Below are 24,471 nucleotides of genomic sequence, written 5' to 3'. Positions count from 1 at the left end.
GGTTTGTTGGTGAGCCAAAGGAAAAACCAACGGTGTAAGGTTGTAGTTGGTGAACCGGTGAAAACCAACTGGGTTTGATTGTAAATCCGAAAAAACAATCAGTTGGTTCTAGTCGGTGAGCCTGTGAAAATCGACCGAGTTCGTTGTGATCTCGTGAAAACAACAAGTTAGGTGTGAGCTTGTAAAACAACTGGCTGTAATCTGAGGAATTATAATGAAATTTCCAAGAGCTCTTGGGGAGTGGATGTAGGTGCTGGGGTGCACCGAACCACTATACATCTTTGTATTTGTGATGCCTTATCTCTTGTGTTTCATGCCTTACATTCATACTTGATTGTGTAATATCTCTAGCTTTGTTTTCTATTGATTTATAAGTGATTGTTTAGAACTTGCTTAGCTTCCACTCCATCCTTACCATTCACATAGATTATAATTGCTCCAGTTTAATCTTCCACTACTTTACTTGTAATTGCCTAGAGCTTAAGTAAATAATATCTTATCATTCTGCTATATTCAATTCAAGTAATTTAGGTAACATAATTTTTTAGAAAATCCAATTCACACCCCCTCTTAGGTTGTCACCTTGGGCAACATTTTCTTTGACTCTTTGAGAATATTTCTTTGACCTTCAGTGAGCCTCTCTTGTTCTTATGGTGAGCTAGGTTCTTTAAACCCTTTTTCAACTATCTCTCATAAATCTTGAGATTCCAACAAAACCTTGATTTGAATACTCCAACGATCATAGTTCCCCTTAGTTAATTTTAATTAAAGACTGCACCAATATCAAGCTCAAACTCAATACTCTTCAAAAAGCCCCAAATTCAAACCCTAGATGCAAGCTAAGTGATGAGAGCACAAAAGTGCGACCCACATGTCACCTAAATTAGTATTATTGCTAACCGATAATGATAAATTCACTGGATTAATATTATATTTGGGTTTGGCACATATTTTCATAAATTAGAAATAAAATGCACATTGAGTTCAAATTTGACTAAAGAAGGATCCCTTCCCAGATCCGACCCGGTTGAAGATCGAGTCGGGTCCGAGTCAGGTTCGGGTTCGAATCGGGTCCATTTTATTTGTGCTTTTGGAAAAGAATTTTTGGGCAAACCTAATTTGGTCATATCATAACTATGGGGTCGGGTGACCCATGACTTGAAACTTGCAATTGACCTCCAGTCAGAACAGGTGACCCGTGATCCAAATCCCAGCAGCCCAAGAGTCCACTGGCGTCCATTTTTAGCATCCCATCTCCCGTCCGTATCCATCTTCCACGGCGCATCCAAGCCATGAATGCCCCTCATCCGTGCCAGCCACCTACCAGCAAGTCACTCCGTGCGATCCCAGGAGACTCCAGCGAATCCCATTTGCAATCCGTCCCAACCAGCGTTGCAACCTTCCATTCCAAGCCGAAGCGACATCCCAGCCATTCGTGGTCCCCGTTCCTTCTCCATTTGAGCTTTTCGAGCAAGATCCAGCATCAAATCCCCCCTCCCAGCAAAATAGATTCCTTGTATCTGTGCCTTCCCTCCTTGCCGACATGATCAGCCCGTCCGCATTCTTCTTCCTCCCGTAGCCGCATCCCGACCATCCATGTCCTCCTCGCACCAGCCCGCCTCTCAACCAAGGTTCAAAGAAGGAATCCCGAGCCGGAATCCCAGCCTCCGACGCCGCATCCGAGCTCCAACAATCATCGACGCCTTCCTTCCGTGATCCCGAAATCCCAGCACCCGAAGAAGGAAATCCCAGCCTCCACGACGTCCTCCCATCGATCTCGGATCGCCTTCCAAATCCTCCAAGCCATCTCCGCGATTCCTCCCAGCTCCAGCCGGGATGCAAGCCGAGATCGCGTGCCAGCAGCCGTCCACGAAGCTTCCGCCCGTGATCAGCGATCCAGCCTGCTCCCAGCGCCCGGATTGCGTCCGTGATCGACTCCTCCCCGCGTCCTCACCGCGTCTGCCATTTCCCTTCCGCATCAGGAGTCCGTCCGCGGCTATAAAAGGAGAAGGAGGAAGACAAGAGGGGTGTGCTCGGTTTTGGGTGGAAACCAGGAGAGCTCGGCTGGGGAGTGGTGGGAGCCGGCTGGTCCAAAGGAAAAAGAAGGGAGCTCGGCTGGTCCAAGGAAGAAGAAGGAGCTCGGCTGCTTCGGCTCCAAAGAACAGAGGAGGGGGGGAGAAGTCGAGCGAGAGGAAGAAGTTGAGTGCTCTGTTTTCAGATTTGAAAACAGAGCATTACATTTCTTTTGTTTTTTTATTATTTGTTTTAGTTGTTTTTCTTTTAAATGTTATATTTTTAATTGGTGTTTAATCGTTCTGTTTTGGGTATTATGTTGTTCTTATTTATTTATTTTTATTTTGATTGAGAGTAATGTTTTTAGTAAGAGTTTTATTTTGAGAGCATGTTGTCTTGGGGTTTTTAGTTTTAGTTTAATAGAGAGAACTATTTATGCTAAAGTTTTTAATTTCTATTATTTTTAATTTCCGTTCTCCAAATTCTGTAATTTTTCTTCTTTGTTATGGAATACAATTAAATCTTCCTTCATGCAATTTGTGTTCACTTCAATCTTCTTGTTTCCATCCATTTTAATTCATGCCAAAGCTTTTCTTTGATTAGTTAAATATATAAATGCTTTTCAAATTTAAATACCTGTCTTTTAGTTAATTTTAATTAAAAAATATTTTCCGGTAGACTAGAGAATCCATCATCATCTCCGATATAATGTTTTTCTTCTATTATTCAAAAATCGATTTTGAATCCGAGTGAACGTTCTAATTTTTATGCAACTCCAATCGCCTCCCTGTGGATCGACCTCTTACAACCGCTATTCTTCGAGTAGGAAAGGTAAGAGTAAAAAGAATTAAATTTAACTTTTGTCCGTCGGTTCTAACAACGATCTGTCTAGCATATTTTTAGTTAGACAGGAATCGGACGAACAGAATTTTGGCGCCGTTGCCGGGGAGGCAAATCGAGAAGCAAGAACGATCACGAAGATCAAATCAGATTTTGGATGCCCGGAGTGAACGCACTCCGGTAGTAAGTTTTTATTTTTATTATTTTCAGTTAATAATTTTGTAGTTATTAAATTCTGAAATTTGAAATTTGAAAAAAAAAATTTTAAAAAAAATAAAATATAAAAAAATATTTCAAAATTCAAAAATTCAAAAACTTAAATTCAAAATTTGAATTCTGAAATTCGAAATGTGAAATTTAAATTTAAATTTTTAAAAAAAAATATATTAAAAAAATTAAAAAAAATTTAAAAAAAATTTAAAAAAAAAATCTATATTATTTTTGCTAGTAATTGATAAGGCGTAATTTCCCGAGGTTATTATACCTTTATTGGGACTCCTCACGGAGTAATCTCCAGAGCTTATTCAACGGGCATTCGGAGATTGAGTGACGCATAAGGATTAGTTTTAGTTTACATTCAAATTATTGCTAAAAAAAAAATTTAAAAAAAAAATTTAAATTAAAAAATAAAAATAATAAAAATAATAAAAAAAAGTAAAAGAAAAAAAAAATATATTTTGCTTGCTCATTTAATTAATACAACCTAATGACTTTGCATAAACTTTAAAAAAATTATTGATTATTTGTTGCATCAAGCATTTGCATAAAATAATTTAAGGGCAAAACCCACTAAAAAGATAAGGTCGGGAAGTTATTACCTGTCCTTAGCCCAAAAATCACCACCTTGCATACTTATCCTAAGCCAAATTAAATTAAAATCAAATTAGACGTTGGCCTTAGGATTTTCGAGCTCAATTAGGCTCTTGGAAAGAAGCGGCTGAAAGCCACTCCAGTGAGGATTTAGTAATTGGTGATGTCTAGGAAAGTTTTACAACAGTGAGAACTGTTACGGGTATTGTGGTATCGGTGTATCCCTTCTGGCACCACTGCACACCCCGGGACTTTCCTGGTCACTGGTTACTGAATCACTTAACTGGTAAGCTCAAGCTTAATCTGAAAGGGAGATTAGGAGCTGTCTAATCTAGAGAGAATTTCAGGAACTACCTGAGAAGTCTCTATGCAACTAGATATAAGAAGCTACTAAACCTCACTTAGCTCTAAAATTAATAGGGTCAAATTATTGTGTGGTGTTGATTGTGGTCATCTTGGTCTAGCCCTTCTTCTTATCTTTTAGGATTTCGTTTAAAAAAAAAAAAAATTGAGTCTAATTAAGTTGTGGAAAATGTATGCATGGTAGAAGGTCATTAAGGGATAAGTTAACCCCATTTGATCCTGAGATTGACAGAACTTTTCATCATAACCTGCGAACTGTAAACCAACCGTCGATCTCTACAATGGGTGAACATATTAGAACCCTGAATGAATTATTCGCTCCTGCATCCGCTAGTCCACCTACGTGCATAGTATTGCCAATAAATAATGCAGCCCAATTTGAAATTCGGGCTGCAACAATAAACATGTTACCCAAGTTTCATGGGTTCGAGAGTGAACAACCCTATATTCATCTAAACAAGTTTTTGACAATCTGTCAAACATTTAGAAATCAAAACTTAGATGAAGAGGGTATTAAATTAAGATTGTTTCCCATGACTTTAGAAGATCGTGCTGCTGCATGGCTGTATTCCCTTGCTTCAAATTCCATCACATCATGGGAACAGTTGTCTAGGAAGTTCATGGCTAAGTTCTATCCCATGGTAAAAACTGAAAAAATTAAGGATGCCATCAGAACTTTTAGAGGAAAATTTGAGGAGGATTTTTTCCAACTTTGGGAAAGATTCCATGATCTGTTAGTCAAGTGCCCGCACCATGGGCTTGACAAGGCTGATCTAGTACATTTCTTTTATAAATGACTAACTCCGGCACATAGAAATATGATTGAGTCCATGCACAAGGGTAGGTTCATGAACCAAACCCCGGATCAAGCCTATGAATTTCTTGTTGACTTAGCCGAGAATGCCCAAAATTGGAGTAGCTATGGTGAGGAAGTAAATAGAGATGAGTTCGGGTCTAGAAAACCAGGTAATTATGAAATGAAAACAGACCCAGAACTCAAAAATGTTATGTCCAACCTAGTGAATGGGATGAACAATTTAAGTAAAAAGTTTGATGCTTTTACTGTTTCCACTAGTTCGAGTTCATACAAAGAGTCAAATCCCATCATGAAAGTGGAACACGAGTCATATAGTTTGTGTGTCTTGTGTAACAGTCCGGAGCATCTAGTGGAGTGCTGCCCTAATCTGCCCATCATAAAGGCCGAGCAAGCAAATGCTCTAAATTCATATAGTGCCTTTAAGAAGCCCACTCCCAACTCGTTCAGCCCAGTTTACCACTCTGATAATAGGTTCCACCCAAATTTTTCATACAAGCAAAATGAACCTATTCAGCATCAAAGTGGTCCACCAGGTTTTCAAAACAACTTCCCCAGGATAGGTCCACCACAAATGAACCAACCTTTGGTTCCATCTGTACCGCCTTATAATGTCCCTATCCCACAGCAACCTTCACAATTAGAAACCATGATGGCTAATATGATGAAACAACAACAAGATTTTATCAAACAACAACAACAGACCAATACAGCCCAAGCCCAGACTAACCAATTCCATGCGCAAGCAATTGCAAAACTTGAGGTTAGTCTGAGCCAAATAGCTAACTCTCTAGGGGATAGGAAGAAAGGTGAACTACCTAGTCAACCAGTGCCTAACCCTAGTAGACAACAAAATCAAGGTCAGATAGGTCAGTATCAAATCAATTCTAATGGAAATCCGACCTATGAAGTCCAGGTAATTACCACTTTAAGGTCTGGCAAGCAAGTGGACAATAAAGTCCAACTTCCTGAAAATGAAAAAGAAAATAAAACTGAATCCGATAAGAACCCTATTCAGAAGAGGGGTCAAGAACAGGACAAACCGGAAAAGAGGGAAGAACCCATAGAAACATACAAACCCAAGGTTCCCTTTCCCAGTAGACTTCAGGACTCCAAGAAACAATATAACTTTGATGAAATCATGGAAGTCTTTAAAACTGTTCAAATAAATATACCTTTTCTCGATGCCATAAGACAAATTCCCTCCTATACAAAATTCTTGAAAGACCTCACCACGGTCAAAAGAAAAACCAGTATTCCTAGGCAAGCTGTTATGGCTGCACAAGCCTCATCTCTCATTCAACAACAGATTGCCCCGAAATTCAAAGACCCTGGTTGCCCAACTATTGAAATAAAAATAGGAGAGACGATTATCCAGAGAGCTCTATTAGATTTAGGAGCCAGTGTAAACCTACTTCCCTACTATGTGTATCAAAAATTAGGTTTGGGGGAATTAAAGCCTATAAATATTACCCTTTCCTTAGCAGATAGGACAGTGAAGTAACCCAAGGGGATTGTAGAGGATGTAATAGTGAAAGTAAATGAGTTTTACTATCCTGTGGACTTCGTTATCCTTGAGACTGATCCTGCAATACATCCAGACAGTCACACACCTATAATTTTAGGTAGACCTTTCTTAGCCACAGCAAATGCTGTGATCAACTGTCGAAATGGGATGCTGAAGTTATCTTTTGGCAACATGAAAGTCGAGCTTAATGTCTTCAACATAAGTAAACAACCACCAGACGACAAAGAAATCAATGAAGTTGACATGATTGAAAGTCTGGTTCAGGAGACTTTCTTACAAACTTATAATAAGGACCCTTTAGAAGCTTACCTTGCCCATTCCGAGGAAGGGATCAAGCATGCGCCTCTTAGTTCTGTTCCCCTTATGAGCATAGATCGTCATCAGCCGACTGTTCTTCATCGGACTTTTCCAAAACCATTCTTAGATAATGGTTGAAAAAAAAAAGGAGATTTACATTTTGTCTGGCTGAAGACATAAAACTTAGCGCTCTTGGGAGGCAACCCAACATGTAAATATCTTTTATTTAAAAAAAAAGTTCAAAAAAATTACTAACATGCAGGTTTGGGGGATTTTGCCCCAACTTTCAATTTACCCACCCATATCAGGTAACTTCTCCTCTGTCCTCTTACTGCTTTAAATTTTCTTTAACATTGAGGACAATGTTAGATTTAGGTTTGGGGGTATTTTTAAACATTTGGAATTTTATAAAAAAAAATTTTAAATTTAAAAAAAAAAAAAAAACTACAACACACAAGGTATATAAAATCTAAGAGCCCAATGACTAGTTGGAAGTAGTGCAAAGTGAGTTCTTTTTATTAAGTTCCTTTTAGTGAGTTGTAAGCTAATTAGTGCTTTAAATTTCACAACACATCTGGCCTGCATTTTCTAAGGTATAGGATCGACATTGTGTTGAGAATATGGTAGCAACCTCGAATCCTGATGAACCATCTTTTTCTGATCCAAAAAAAAAAGTTCAAAAAAAAAAGGGTGGATTTAGTCAGGTACATCGAAAAGGGCTACCTATTGTCAAAGGTCAGCGGGCTTGTGATGAGGAACCCGAGCATAGGTCCGTAGGGGAGTCTTGATGCCCGACACCTCATGCCAACTGGTGTGAGAATTGTCGACTAATTGCTCGCTACATGGAGGTCACAGGAGTAAAAGTGCACAATATATACATTATCATTTCTCTTTAATGCAAAAAAAAAAAAAATGAAAAAAAAATGTATACTGACCTTAAGAAAGACAATAGTGTGAAAGCCATCGTTGTAAAAATTCGAGTAAACTGGAATATTACAGATAAAGCCCATGAGGTATTAAAGTAAACATCCACAGCTCTCGAAATCCTGCAGAAAAGATGATTTTGAATCAGCAAATAGGTCTTGTCCGACCAATTCTTGGAAACTACTAATATTAGCGATATTTTGGAGATCCAAAACCTTAGCTTGTGCATGGTCCAAACTTCACTGAGCACTCAAGTATAAATAAGTCTTACAACTCCCTAACAGAAAACTTAATGACTTCAACTTAAATTGCATACTAACCTAGAATTTGGGCTACTTAGTAATTAAAACCTTGTGTGCTTTTGAAATTCTTATCAGTTATATACTTGAAAATTAGACTTTCATTTCATAAAACAAATTTTATTTTGGGATTGAAGTTTGTGGGTAACTTCACTGCAAACCCTCACGAGACAACACTCGTCCACTAGGGTAACCTAGGGGTTTAACGGCTTGTTGCACGTGCTAAGTGCAATCGTAATGCTCTACGAAAATGAGTATTTATCTTAGTATATTTATATAATAAATTACACTTTTGCACTCTTATTTTATCATTTTCGCACTAAATTGCTAGAGACTAGCAATAAGCTAGTTGGGGGGTGTGATGAGAGCACAAAAGTGCGACCCACATGTCACCTAAATTAGTATTATTGCTAACCGATAATGATAAATTCACTGGATTAATATTATATTTGGGTTTGGCACATATTTTCATAAATTAGAAATAAAATGCACATTGAGTTCAAATTTGACTAAAGAAGGATCCCTTCCCAGATCCGACCCGGTTGAAGATCGAGTCGGGTCCGAGTCAGGTTCGGGTTCGAATCGGGTCCATTTTATTTGTGCTTTTGGAAAAGAATTTTTGGGCAAACCTAATTTGGTCATATCATAACTATGGGGTCGGGTGACCCATGACTTGAAACTTGCAATTGACCTCCAGTCAGAACAGGTGACTCGTGATCCAAATCCCAGCAGCCCAAGAGTCCACTGGCGTCCATTTTTAGCATCCCATCTCCCGTCCGTATCCATCTTCCACGGCGCATCCAAGCCATGAATGCCCCTCATCCGTGCCAGCCACCTACCAGCAAGTCACTCCGTGCGATCCCAGGAGACTCCAGCGAATCCCATTTGCAATCCGTCCCAACCAGCGTTGCAACCTTCCATTCCAAGCCGAAGCGACATCCCAGCCATTCGTGGTCCCCGTTCCTTCTCCATTTGAGCTTTCCGAGCAAGATCCAGCATCAAATCCCCCCTCCCAGCAAAATAGATTCCTTGTATCTGTGCCTTCCCTCCTTGCCTACATGATCAGCCCGTCCGCATTCTTCTTCCTCCCGTAGCCGCATCCCGACCATCCATGTCCTCCTCGCACCAGCCCGCCTCTCAACCAAGGTTCAAAGAAGGAATCCCGAGCCGGAATCCCAGCCTCCGACGCCGCATCCGAGCTCCAACAATCATCGACGCCTTCCTTCCGTGATCCCGAAATCCCAGCACCCGAAGAAGGAAATCCCAGCCTCCACGGCGTCCTCCCATCGATCTCGGATCGCCTTCCAAATCCTCCAAGCCATCTCCGCGATTCCTCCCAGCTCCAGCCAGGATGCAAGCCGAGATCGCGTGCCAGCAGCCGTCCACGAAGCTTTCGCCCGTGATCAGCGATCCAGCCTGCTCCCAGCGCCCGGATTGCGTCCGTGATCGACTCCTCCCCGCGTCCTCACCGCGTCTGCCATTTCCCTTCCGCATCAGGAGTCCGTCCGCGGCTATAAAAGGAGAAGGAGGAAGACAAGAGGGGTGTGCTCGGTTTTGGGTGGAAACCAGGAGAGCTCGGCTGGGGAGTGGTGGGAGCCGGCTGGTCCAAAGGAAGAAGAAGGGAGCTCGGCTGGTCCAAGGAAGAAGAAGGAGCTCGGCTGCTTCGGCTCCAAAGAACAGAGGAGGGGGGGAGAAGTCGAGCGAGAGGAAGAAGTTGAGTGCTCTGTTTTCAGATTTGAAAACAGAGCATTACATTTCTTTTGTTTTTTTTATTATTTGTTTTAGTTGTTTTTCTTTTAAATGTTATATTTTTAATTGGTGTTTAATCGTTCTGTTTTGGGTATCATGTTGTTCTTATTTATTTATTTTTATTTTGATTGAGAGTAATGTTTTTAGTAAGAGTTTTATTTTGAGAGCATGTTGTCTTGGGGTTTTTAGTTTTAGTTTAATAGAGAGAACTATTTATGCTAAAGTTTTTAATTTCTATTATTTTTAATTTCCGTTCTCCAAATTCTATAATTTTTCTTCTTTGTTATGCAATACAATTAAATCTTCCTTCATGCAATTTGTGTTCACTTCAATCTTCTTGTTTCCATCCATTTTAATTCATACCAAAGCTTTTCTTTGATTAGTTAAATATATAAATGCTTTTTGAATTTAAATACCTATCTTTTAGTTAATTTTAATTAAAAAATATTTTCCGGTAGACTAAAGAATCCATCATCATCTCCGATATAATGTTTTTCTTCTATTATTCAAAAATCGATTTTGAATCCGAGTGAACGTTCTAATTTTTATGCAACTCCAATCGCCTCCCTGTGGATCGACCTCTTACAACCGCTATTCTTCGAGTAGGAAAGGTAAGAGTAAAAAGAATTAAATTTAACTTTTGTCCGTCGGTTCTAACAACGATCTGTCTAGCATATTTTTAGTTAGACAGGAATCGGACGAACACTAAGTACAAGAAAACCACCAAATCACCACACCAAGCTCTGGTACCAATTTTGTTGGAGCAAAATAGATGCCAATAACATGCAAATGGCATCAAAAAACAATAAAAAATAGAGATGAACAATGGGGCACAAGATAGGCTCAAAATCACTTCATAAAATTCTTCATTTTAACTATGAAAAAATAAAAATATAACTTATAAATATGCAGAAAAATCAGCAACTAGGATATGCCTTTTCTTCTTGTGGTCTTCTTTTTCTTAACATAAAAATCTGCTTAAGGGGTTTCTAGCTCTTACCACCCTCTTCTTCTCTTTTAAAGAGGAACTCAAAAGATACACTCTCACACCATAAAACCCATGGGCTGATTTTTCTCTTTTTTTAATATAAAGTGAAACTTAAACAAAGAGAGCATTAAGTACATTAAGAAACCAGAAAATTACATAAGATGCCATAGAATAAAATAGTCAAAGAAACCTATTAAATTGGGTTTAAATTTCTAACAGGCTCAACTTCATTTGAGAAAGACTGGAGAGCTCTCTAAATCAGTACCTCAATTTAAGTGATGAAGACCAGAAGGTGTTTGAGGAGCTATGCCATGTTGAAGTTCTTCTCATCCATGAGCTTTTGGACAATTAGACACTGGTGAATATTGTTGGGATCCCGTGCACGCCTCAGAAAAATCAGAATGCAGTGGAAGAGGCATGTGTGGATCCGATGCTCATCGTATGAGCGTATTTTTAAAAAATTGACATTTGTAGATAGATTAGGATTAAAACTTTTATATAAGATTAGGAAGATTAGATCTTCACTTTGTGCGGATAGATGATTACCGCAATCTGATGATTGTGGATTTGTTGGAAGGTTTGCTTGAAGCCGCACACACGTTCGGCCTCTACGGATATCCACACGAGGCAGAGGACTAATCCAAAGCTTTTAGATCTTCTCGGGATACTAGCACCCTTGCAGAGATTACTTTTGATGGCTAAATCTCTCTCTTCTTTATCAACCAACCATTTGATTACTCTCTCTTAAGGAAAAAGAAGAGGAGAGGGAAGAATCAAAAGGAAGCACTCTTGCAGCATTTTTATTTTTGGTGGAAGAAGGATGGGAAGGGGTCACACGCCACCCTTTTCTTCTTGGTTTCTTGTGGCTGAAAAGAGAGGGGTTCTCTCTTCTATCTCACGGCTCAAAGAGGGGAGAGAATAGAGATATTACGGCTGAAAAGAAGAGAGCATGAAACCCTTAGGGCCGCCCCTTATTTCTTTTCTCTTTTGGCATGTGGAGCTCCTAAATTTTAGGTGCTCCATCCTTATCTCCAAGGAGGGGCGTTTGCCCCTCCTTTTGCCGCACCAAGGAAAGAAAGAAAGGAGGGGCATACACCCCTCCTCCTTTGTGCACTTAATCCTCCTCTAAGGAGGATTAGTTGGCCCACGTACATGTGAGTCCTAATCTAATTAGGTATCCATTAATTTATGAATTAATTTGGACTTATCCATAAGAGTCCTAATCCAATTAGGACCCAATTGGATCATGACTAAATTGAACTCTTCAATTCTAATCTAATTAGGAGCCATCTTGATCTATTAAATCAAAATTAATTAGGCTTTAGAAATCCTAATCCAATTAGGACTCATTTAATTTTAGTCCTAATCCAATTAGGACTTTAGGAATCCTACTCCAAGTAAAACTCTAATTTAATAAGATCAAGCCCAATTAATTAAGTCCAATTAATTCAATTAAATCGCAATCCAATTGCAATTAATCCTTTTCAACTAAGTAACTCTTAGTGGGTTAAATCAATTGTCAATCAAATTGATAATTATGAACTATTGTGATTCCAAATCATAATTCAACCATCGGATCAATCAATACCTCTAATGTGTATGACCCTATAGGTTCTATTCTATCTGGTAGCGAGATATATTGCGATCTCTATCACAATATCATTAAAAACTTCTTTTAATAGGTTGGAACGATTCCAACTCATCTTATCAGGGATCATCGACCATCAACATAATCTCTGTGAGTCTTACCATCCACCAATGACACCTAGCAGCATGTAGTGGCAATCCAACAGAATGGATGATGAACCTCTAGGTGCAGTTATCGTATGATACAATCCTTCTATCGTGGATCCCTACAAGACGAAGGTCATGGATAACTCGTCAAATCCATCGTCTGTCATATGTCAAGATTTATTTGACTTAAGTTCGAGAGTGGAAAACTTCTTTTCCACTGTTCATACTGCCCTAGCCGAGGTCTTACGAACTCAGTCTTATAAATTACATAAGATCACTCCTTATCTACCAAGGTCGATAGATTCCATATAGGTGCATAGCCTACTCCTCATGTGAATAACCGAAGCACTGCAGGTCAAAGAACTAGTCATACTAATGTAACATCAAGTAAGTCACTGATGAGTGGATAGACATCCAAGTGACTTTTTGTATTGGTCACGCTCGGTACCCTTATTCTCTAACAAGCATCCGCACTATCACTCCAGTATCCCAACACTGTGGACTCGAGACTCGTCCATTGAAAAAAAAAATGATCTGTGCACTAATCTCATCGGATCAATCACCGTCCTCGTGATGATCCATCGATCAGGAGCATTTAGGAATTAATCACCAATGGCACATGGCTTAAATTCTCAACTCTTGAGAATATGCATCATCTTATTAATTTCTTGGACGATTCATAGACACGTACACAATATGAATGAAAAGGATGCCTATTTATTATTCAATAATAAAAAAGTCAAGTACAAAATCATGTTCCAGAATAAATTATGCGTCAGCTAGATTGGCTTCTAGGGCATACATCTAACAATCTTCCACTTGCCCTAAAGCCAATCAGCCATATATCTAAGCCCCATCTTCTCAAGGTGGGCTTCAGACTTTTGCTGGCTAAGCTACTTAGTTAATGGATCTGCTACATTGTCTGCAGAGTCTACTCTCTGCACCTCGACATATTTCTTCTCGAGGTAGTTGTGTATGAGGTGAAAGCGCCGCTCTATGTGCTTGGACTTCTGATGAGACCTTGGCTCCTTAGCAAAAGCTATGACGCTATTATTATCGCAATAGAGTTTTATGGCATCTAATGACATTACATCTAACTCTGCAATGAATTTCTTGAACCAGAAGGCTTCCTTTGCTGCTTCAGAGACAGCGATATATTCAGCTTTTATGGTAGAATCAGCAATGATTGATTGTTTGGAACTCTTCTAATTTATCGAACCACCATTGCACAAGAACACATATCCTGATATAGACTTTCTATCATCAATATCAGTCATGAAGTCTGAATCTGTGTATCCTTCTACCTTTAACTCTGATCCTTCTCCAAAGACTAAGAACATATCCTTAGTTCTTCTTAAGTACTTAAGAATGTTCTTCACAACTATCCAGTGTTCCTCGCCTGACACTCATAGCAAGGGCTATATCAGGTCGTGTACATAGCATGACATACATGAGGCTCCCTATAGCCGAAGCATAAGGGATCTTGCTCATGTTGGAAATTGTGTCCCAAAGCCAATTTTTTAATTGTAAGAAATTGGTGTATGTATATGTTTTATTAAAATGAATAAAAATTTATTCTGGCATTTTTCTATTCATCACAAGTGTTACATCTTCAAATTGAACTCCTGTGTATTGTGATGAAGTCCTTAGGACTAATTTAGTCCTTAAACCAGTTTGCGACCAAATGATGAGCTATCAATAGGACGATAGCTATGTCAAGTATAGGTCGTTGTATGCCATTTAGTTGGTTATCCTCTTAAACCAAGAAGTGTGAAGACACTGTATGGCATACAGGTGAGATGTAGGAGTACATCGTCACTGAACAGTGACTCACCTGCATAGCACTCCACTATTGGGAGTTAGCTAGCAAAGCGTATGGGCATAAGTACCCCTTAGACCTGAGACTGTCACGGTGACTTGCAAGCAACTCACTATACTTAGGCACTGGATGACCTGAATTTCTAATTCAGGGATCGGAAGGATGCTGGGTGCAGTCAAGTACTCGCGAAGTCTGTGTATGAGTCAAGATGGGATTGACCGCTCCAGATTATAGGAGTTGATGTCTCGCTGTATTTCAATTCAGTATAACCTTGGCCAGGGAAAACCAAGTGATAGGTCACTTGATTTGATTATTTGAAATACACTACGGACGACCGGACCCAGAGTTCGACAGTCCACTCTAAGGTCATCTTGAGCATCGATGGTCATAGGGATGAATTATGCAATAACCATACGTCTAGGTTCTTGAATGTTGCTTTGCATATTCGACCTATCTAGATGTCGGGTATCATTGCTAGATGGTCACCTCGATTAGTGCATGGAGTAGTCCATGTACTACCGGCTTAGTGTTCGAATCTATCGGAGTCACGCACATTAGTCAAGCTAAGTAGGAAGGTCTTGACCCAATTTAATTAAGAATTAAATTATGGATCATTTGGAATTTGGTTCTGTCTATGTTCAGCTAGCACTGAACATGAGGTACATGCTAAATTTCATGGATGAACAACTAATTAAGTCTGTATTCAAGGTCAATCAAGTTTCATTAATGCAATTGAACTTGATCAGGACTCAATTATTGAGATTGGGTTTGATTGGGTCTCAATTAGAGTAATTGGGCTCGATCATGATTTAATTGGGATTTAATTTCGTATTTGTTTTGATCTAAGTCGGACTTGGATCGAGCCGAGACTGGACCCAATTGAACCTCCCATGAGTCGGACTCATGTGGAATTTTTTTTGGTAAAAAATCATTCAATTGGGCCATCAATTTAGTTTAGAACCAAGTAGGCTAACCCAATTGATTGAACTGCTGACCCAATCCCAATTTAAATAACCCATGGACCAGTGGACCCTTAAGCTCTCATGGACCTTTAAGCATCCCCTATGAGCCGCGATGGATAAAAGCTATGGACCCTTAAGAAGTGTCCTGTGAGCCGCGATGGGAGAAAGCCTGGGAGAAAATAGAGGACTTTCCACCGATGCTTCAAAGCCACGCCACGTCTCCATCCGGACTCCATTTGGATTGCCGTTTGGATTGGAATGTCTGGTTTTGAACCGGCTACATTCCAGTTCAATTTAATTTTTGAAATACGATAGTTATTGGCATTAATCGTTGTTTTTTCCCCACATTTGTTTTTGAAACACAGCTAAATTGGCTAAAGGAATGGGGCATAATTATTATGGAGAACCCGCATGGCAATAACTATTATGAAAAAACAAATTTCTTTTCAAAAAGGGAATTTCTTTTCTTCTAGGGTCCCTTTTGCAAAAAGGTGTTTTGCACGAATGTCAAAGTCATCCTACCATCCTACGAAGCCCGACGTGCGTGCGAAGTAGAGGGCCTGCAGATCCAGGCCTCGCAGAGCTACCTTCAGGGATCCCGATCCTGATCCAGATCCGGCATACCTCATCCAACTTCCGCTGCAGGATCGATGTATGTTTTACATATTAGTATGTTTAATATTTATATTGTTATAAATAAAAATTTTAAAACTGATTTTTCATGCCTGGCGTCCGATTTTATCGGACAACTTGGGAAATTCTTCCTTCAACTGGTATCAGAGCCAGGTTGGCCGATGGAATGGGCCTATAATATCTAGAATTATGCATGATTTAATTTTTAAATTTAGATTAGATCTAGATTTAATGATAAAATATCAATCTTGTGCTGAATTATAAGGTTGTCCTGCTATAAGATTAACCCTTTATAGTGAAAAGGTTGTCCTAGCACAAGATTGAGATTAATTTGTATCATAAAATAAATAGTTTATTTTTGTGAAATTATGGATAATTGATGTTTATGAAATTTCAATTTTAAATTTATTATGACCGCAAAATTTAAATATAAATTGTTTATATTTGGAATAAATTGACACCTTGAATCCATGATCATAATACGTTTAATTAAGAATTAAATGTTGAATTTAAAATTTAAAATTTGAATTTCAAATAAAGATTTAAAATTCAAAATTTGAAATTTGAATTAAAATTTAAATTTGAACATGGGATTTGGGGCATGGGTTAGCACAATCAGATTAGTTGACTCGGCTAGACCTAATCATGAAATCAAATTAAAATGGACTAACTTAAGAAACATGATTTAATCTAATCAATAGTTGAACTAGACTAAATCAAGATTTATAAAATGATCAAACTCAATAGTTGTAGTTTATTATATCCAAACATTTCAATTGGAATTGATTGTGGCTCAGTGGGCGAGCCCGAGTTCCCAAGGATAACCTAAATCAACTTGATAAACCAATTGATGCCTAAGGTAAGTCGGCATTTGATCATGGTTTTTAATTGAGGCTACCTCTTACCTGGCCAATATAGTTGGTGTCTAAGAAAGAGGTTAATGGCATAACCCTTCCATGATCTCTCTTATCTAGCCAATTTGGTCGATCAAATTTTGATTAAGGTACCTTGAGACTTGGCACTCACCCATGCCATTAAGGAAAATCAGGGTGACTAATTTAGGTATCTAATAGACCAATAAGAGCTAGTCCTCTGTATGACTTGGTGAAGTCAGTAGGATGATTTAGATTTATCGGTCAGTGTCACATATCAATTAAAATTCTCTAAATTATTAGATCCTTAAAATAATAAAGTTATATAGATAACTAGATCATAGCCTCCCATTAAGGTGAATGATAATGGGTCTAATATTATAGTTGAACATGCAGGACGCTTCCGTCTGGTGTTCCTCTGAATACTGGAATTATCCTTCATTATATGATAGCTTTTTGAGCTATCTAATTGTGATTAGGTTAGCCGAGCCTTCCTCGAGCCTTATCATACATTAGGTAGGGTCATCAAGTTAGTTCATTAATGATTGGACCTAACCAGAATTTTCAGTGGAGGCCTCCGCCTACTGATTACCACCTGGGGCAAAATTGATTACTAGAAATTGTTTAGAGAAACAATTGGTAATGTACCTACTCTTAGATGCACATGGGTTGGCCGAGCCTTCCTCGGGCCCGTATGCAGTCTATACGGATTCTAGTACCTACTAGGAAATTAAAGTAATTCCTCGAATTAAAGATAGAGGCTATTAATTCGATTAACATAGTGGAAGAAAACTTTAGACTAAAGTTCAAGTCATTAGGATTAATAAAAAAAAAATCATATACTGATTAGTTGGGTTTTCCTTTGTTTTTCAGATATGGCTAACTCATTGTCCCTCCGAACACTATTAGACAATGATAAGCTTAATGGACCTAACTTCGATAGCTGGTATCGAAAGTTGAAAATAGTATTAGAGCATGAGCGGATCCTGTATGTGATATCGGATCCTGCATCTGAGAAACCTGCAGCCAATGCACCACGTGCAATCAGAGACGCTTATCAGAAGTGGCTCAACGATCGCACTACAGTGCGCTGCATCATGAGGGCCTTAATGAATGACGAATTTAGTCGTAAATTCGAGGAAGCGCAGCCAGTGGAAATCCTTCAAATGTTGAAGGAGTCTTTCGGCACACCTGATGATGTCAAACAACATAAGACCTCCTGCGCTATATTCAATGCCCGCATGAGGGAAGGGGCATCGGTCACCGATCATGTATTGTACATGGTCGAACAAATCGATCGCCTGAGTAAACTTGGCTTTCCTTTGCACGAGCAATTGGGCAAGGACGCCATTTGAACTCACTTCCCAAGTCCTACTTGACCTTTCTTAGTCATTATAGAATGACTAAACCTGAAGTATCCTATCATGGTTTGCTAGATTTACTGCAGACCTATGAGAAGGATCACCAACTCAAAAAGGAGTCGGTGAATGTGGTAGGTGGGACTTCTGTAGGACTTTCTTCCTTTAAGAAAGGAAAGAAGAAGAAGGTGCAGAAAGCTCGTGCTGGGTTCTCTAAGCCCAGCCAGACTAAGAAGCATAAAGCCGATAAGAGCAAGGCAGAGTGCTTCTTCTGTAAGAAGATGGGTCATTGGAAGCAGAACTGTCCGGCTTACATAGCGTCCCTTGATCTAAACAAGCCTAAGAAGAAAAAGCAGCAAACAGTTGCTGCACAAGGTAATTATATGATAACACCTTGTAATTTTTCTGTTTATGATTCTACTGCTTGGGTATTGGATACCGGAAGTTCAATTAATATTTGTAATTTGTTGTAGGGATTTCAAGTTAGTAGAAGATTCACGAATGACAAAAAATTCCTGAACATTGGAGATGGAAGATCAGTTCCAGTCCTAGCTTTAGTAGTCATTAAGCTTGTTTTTGAATCTAGAGTATTCATATTAGATGATTGCCATTAGTGTCCAGCATTTTTGATGAATGTCATCTCTGTAGGCCTTTTGGCCAAAAATAATTATTGTTTATCAATAAAAGAAAATTTTTGTGATATCATTCTGAATGGTATTAAAATTTTTCGTGGACAATTGACACATGACATTTATACTCTATCACTGCCTGTGAATGTACACTTCTAATAAACGCCCTAAGTTAGATAATGTCAATGAAGCCTATTTGTGGCATTACCGGCTAGGTCACATAAATAAAAACAAGATAAACAGGTTAGCCCAATAGGGTATTTTAGAAATCAATGATTGTGAATCATTGCCAACTTGTGAATCCTGTCTTCTGGGTAAGATGACCAAGTCACCTTTTTCTGGAAAGGGTGAACGAGCCAGCAATATTCTTGGCCTCATACATACTGATGTATGTGGACCTATGAAAGTAAGTGCCAAAGGTGGTTATGCCTACTTCATAACCTTCACAGATGACCTATCCAGGTATGGGTATGTCTATCTGATGAAGCATAAGTCGGAATCATTTGAAATGTTCAAACGATTTTGTAATGAAGTAGAAAAACAGACTGGAAAGAGTATCAAGATCCTTCGGTCAGACCGAGGAGGAGAATACATTTTCGGTGATTTCTTGACTTATCTAGAGGAGAATGGGATTCTCTCACAATGGACCCCTCCAGGAACACCTCAGCACAATGGTGTATCCGAAAGGAGGAATCAAACTCTGTTAGACATGGTTCAATCCATGATGGGGTTTACTAGTCTGCCTCTATCTTTTTGGGGTTATGCTTTAGAGTCTGCGTGTATAATACTAAATAAGGTTTCAAGTAAGTCTGTTGAGAAGACTGCATATGAGATATGGACTGGGCGTAAGTCGACACTTTCATACCTTAGGGTTTGGGAATGTCCGGCTTATGTAAACATTCTCAAACTGACAAACTTGGTCCTAGGTCCGATAAGTGTTATTTTGTAGGGTACCCTAAGAAAACTAGGGGTTATTACTTCTACCTTCCTAATGAACAAAAGGTGTTCGTAGGACTTAAGGCAACCTTTTGGAAAAGAAATTCCTTAGTGAAGAAATTGTTGCCTCTAAGGTTGAACTTAGTGAAGTTCAACAGATGGAAGATTTAACACAATCTATTGAACCCACAGAACCGAATTCGATTAGATCAAACTCGGAGCCCAATGTAGAAGCACCATTAAGGCGATCAGGTAGAGTACCACGTCAAGTGGACAGATACTACGATTTCTTGGTCCAAATACAGATCCCATTGAGCTCAATGAGACAATGAGGATCCGATCACCTATATGGATGCTATGCAGAGGTCCGACTCTGAGTTATGGCTTAACGCCATGAGATCCGAAATGGAATCCATGGAAATCAATAGTGTATGGACACTAGTTGATCCACCCAAAGGGATAAAATCCATAGGGTGCAAATGGATCTTCAAAAGAAAGAGAGGTGCAGACAGAAAGGTGGAGACCTATAAAGCCCGTCCGGTTGCCAAGGGGTATCGTCAACGTTATGGTATCGACTATGACGAGACTTTTTTCCCTGTGGCAATGCTATTCGGATCATGCTTGCTATAGCAGCATATATGGTTATAAAATTTGGCAAATGGATGTGAAAACAGCTTTTCTAAATGGAGAGCTGGAAGAAGAGGTGTATATGATACAACTTGAGGATTTCACATCCACAGACGAGTCCAAAGTATGCAAGCTACAAAAGTCCATTTATGGACTTAAGCAAGCTTCTCGAAGTTGGAACATACGTTTCGATAAAACTATCAAAACGTATGGCTTTATTAAGAACGAAGAAGAACCTTGTGTCTCCAAGTGGGCTAACGGTTCAGTGATCACATTTCTTATCTTGTATGTGGATGACATTCTCTTAATTGGGAATGATATCCCTGCATTATAAAATGTGAAACTCTGGCTGTCATCACAGTTCTCCATGAAGGATCTGGGAGAAGCATCCTACATCCTACGGATGAAAATCTATAGAGATAGATCTAAAAGGTTACTAGGATTGTCCCAATCCACGTACATCGATACTATGTTGAAGCGGTTCAACATGGAGAATTCCAAGAAGTGCTATCATCCGATAGGCCAAGGAATTTCTCTATCTAAGAAAGATTGTTCGACAACTTTTGAAGAGAGAGAGCGTATGAGTAGAATCCCATACGCTTCTGCAGTGGGATCTATCATGTATGCCATGACATGTACGAGATCGAATGTTACTTACTCATTAGCAGTAGCGAGTAGGTATCAGTCTGATCCGGGTGAGAATCATTGGAAGGTGGTGAAAACCATCCTTAAGTATTTGAGAAATACTAAAGACCAATGGTTAATCTATGGAGAATCTGACTTAAAACTTGTGGGGTTTACAGACTCCAGTTTTCAGTCAGATCATGATGACAGTAAGAGTATGTCAGGATTTGTGTTTACCCTGAATGGAGGAGCAGTCTGCTGGAAAAGTTCCAAGCAACATTCAATAGGCGATTCCGTATGCGAAGCAGAGTATGTTGCTGCATCAGATGCGGCAAAGGAAGCTGTTTGGATCAAGAAGTTTGTAAATCAATTTGGTGTTGCTCCCTCAATCAACAGTCCAGTTCTTTTGTATTGTGACAACACTGGAGCTATTGCACAAGCGAAGGAGCCAAAGTCTCACCACAGGACCAAGCACATTCTGCGTCGCTACCACCTTGTACGAGAGATCGTGGAACGAGGTGACGTTAATCTTCAGAAGATCGATGGAAAGGAAAACCTAGCTGACCCATTCACTAAAGCCCTTTCTGTAAAGGAGTTTGATTATCACAAATCGAAGATGGGTATAAGATACTGTACAAATTAGCTTTAGTCCAAATGGGAGTTGTTGGGAATTGTTGTTGGAATTTGTATCCTAAGTGTCAATCGTCAGCATATTGATGATTGAATTTTATAAATGAATTGATAAATTAATAAAGTGTTATTTGGCATTATTCATCATTTCATTGTACATCTTCAAATGAACTCTTATATGAGGAAGTCCTTAAGACTTATTTTATGATAAAGAAGGATTATCTTCAAGTCCTTGAAACTGTTCGCGATCAAATGATATGATGTTACTAGGACGACAGCATTATCGAGATTAGGTCGTTGTGTGACATATACGTTGGTTTGTCCTCTTAACCAAAAAGTGTGGAAATACTGATATGTCACACAGGTGAAGTGTAGGAGTACATTTCACTGAACGTAACCAATTTCGAACACTCTACTGTCGAGAGATGTTCCGAGTGGATATAGGTATAAGTATCCCTCATACCTGAGATCACCATAGTGATTAGCAAGCAACTCACTGTACTTTGGTACCGAACTACCTGAATTTCTAATTCAGTGACGGAAGGTCACTGGGTGCAGTCAAGTACTTGCGTAGTCAGTTGTGAGTTAAGATGGAATTAATCCCTCTTGGAAACAGGAGATAATGTCTTGTGATTAATTTAGCAAAACCTTGGATACGATAATCCCAGTGACGAGTCACGGGATATCTAAAGTTAATCACATAATGGATGTACTAATTATAGGATTGACAGTGAGCTCTAAGTCATCCTGGTATTAGGAGTCAAAGAGATGAATTATACGGTAACCATAGTCCAAGGGTTCTTGAATGTTGCTTTGCAATCATTCGGCCTATCTGGACGTCGGGTACCATTGCTAGATGGTCATTTCGATTAGTACAAGAAGTTGTTCTTATACTACCGGCTTAGGTTCGAACCTTTGGCGTCACACGCATAGAAGTTTCTAGGTTGATCAAATGGCTGATTGATGATTAAGAATCATTCAGGGGTAATTTGGTCAATTCGATTGACAAATTATCTTAAGCAAAAGTTGCATTAAAATAATTATTGAATTATTGAAGGATTAATTAGCAATTAGATTGCTAATGAACTCAATTTGATTGAGTAATTGGGCTTAGGTTGAATCAAATTGAATAGAATTCAATTTGGGCTGCATCAGGGTTTGACCTAATTGGATTGGGTTCAACCCAAGTAGATTGAGCTTGACCTAATTAATGGGGCTTGATCCAATTGGATTGGGCTTGATCCAAATCAATTAGAAGATCTTATTTGATGAGAATTATTAGTCCAAATAATCAGAATTGGATAAGAAGAAGAATCCCTAAATTTTAGGAACCCATCCTTATCTTCTTGGAGAAGAATGACATCTTGATTTATCCCCAATATTAAGCATGCCTATCCTCTTTATTTTTGGCCAAAAATTGGTGTGAGAAGAGAGGAAGCGTGGGGCTATATTTTCTATAAAAATGGAGCCTCAAATCTTCCTAAAAAGATTTAGATGAATTTTCTAATTTATAGGGATTGCATGGCGCATGAAATAGGGTGGTCTACGGCTAAACTTTGGATGCATGAATTCTTATCTTTTAGGGATCCAAAATATACAAAATTTAGATATGTTTATCTCCTCTTAACTTCCAAATCACAAAAAAAATTTGGGGATTTTATCAGCCAAATTAGTTAGCTAAATTAGGTGTGAGGCGTGGGGAGGTCTTTTGGCTATAAAAGACCCCCATGCCTAGGGTTCATCATATACAATATTTAGAGGTTTCAAAAAATTCTGAAATTTTTTTTTGAGGGCCTCCATCCCTTCTTCTCCTTCTTCCTCACGTCCATCCTCCATATACTTGAAAAACAATCAAAGGTTGAGTGTTTAGAATGATAAAGCTTCAGCCATTGCAACGTTCCTGCGCGAGCTAGCACTCCCACGGAAGACGATCTACCTAGGGCTTCGCGTGTACTTCTCATAGAGGTCATTCGTGTACGTGGATGTGAAGTCAAGGATCAGATCCATAAGTTTCTTCCATCATAAAAGATATTAATTCTATATTAATCTTTTATTTTGGAGTCAGGATCTAGGTCCGATTCTCCGAGGTTTTATCCTCCTTTGGGGCTCCTCACGGAGTTATCTCCAGAATCCATTCGATGGATATTTGGAGATTAATTGGAATAGAGTGTTTACCTTTCAGATCTGATAGTTAATCATGCATAAAGTTTTAGCATAATTGTTTAAAGGATTCCAGCATAATCCTATGTGTTCTTACAATGCTGATTTTTAGATTTGATCTTGTAAGCATGCACGAATTAAATTGTTTGATTCGATTTTTTTGCTGCAATTTTGAAACTTAAAAAGAACTACCTATGGCTTGATCTCCCTTATAAAGGGGTACGTAGGCAACCCGATCAGGTTCAGCCATGGTTAAAAAAAAAAAAATTCAGCATGCTTAAACACCGAAGAACCTAGGATTCACTTTCAATGGTATTAGAGCCAGGTTCGTGTTTAAACTTTTTTGTTTTAATTCTTGCAATTAAATATGAAATCATGAACATGCTTAGATTAGATCTAAAATATTTTTTATGATTGATTTAATTGCTGATTATGCATGATTAACTAGATCTAAAATTTGAATGCATATGATGCATGTTTGTGTTAAGATTTGTAACATAAACAAATCTGAAATCATAATATTATTTAGATTAGATCTAAATTAAATTAATGATTCAATTGATCTCTAATTTTAAAGAACAAATCAGATCTAAAAATTAAAAAATATATATATAAGATGTATGTTGTTTGAATTAATTCATGTAGTTATGTATATGTGATGCATCAACATAAAACATAATGACTTAAACATGAATTAAATCTGATTATATATGATTAATTACAAATACTCATATTTGAAAATTAGTTTTAAGAACTGAAAGATTATAATTAATATGTAATTAAAAAAAAAATGCAATGATCAAAACTTTCATAAGTCTAAACTTAATTGAGAATTAAGTATTATAAAATAGAATTGTAACTC

Source organism: Phoenix dactylifera, chromosome 7, assembly GCF_051530095.1.
Source record: "Phoenix dactylifera cultivar Ajwa chromosome 7, Ajwa_hap1_PhDact_Kaust_v1.1, whole genome shotgun sequence".
Classification (NCBI taxonomy): Eukaryota; Viridiplantae; Streptophyta; class Magnoliopsida; order Arecales; family Arecaceae; genus Phoenix; species Phoenix dactylifera.
The sequence above is the reverse complement of the archived record's forward strand: the minus strand, read 5'-3'. Positions refer to the sequence as shown.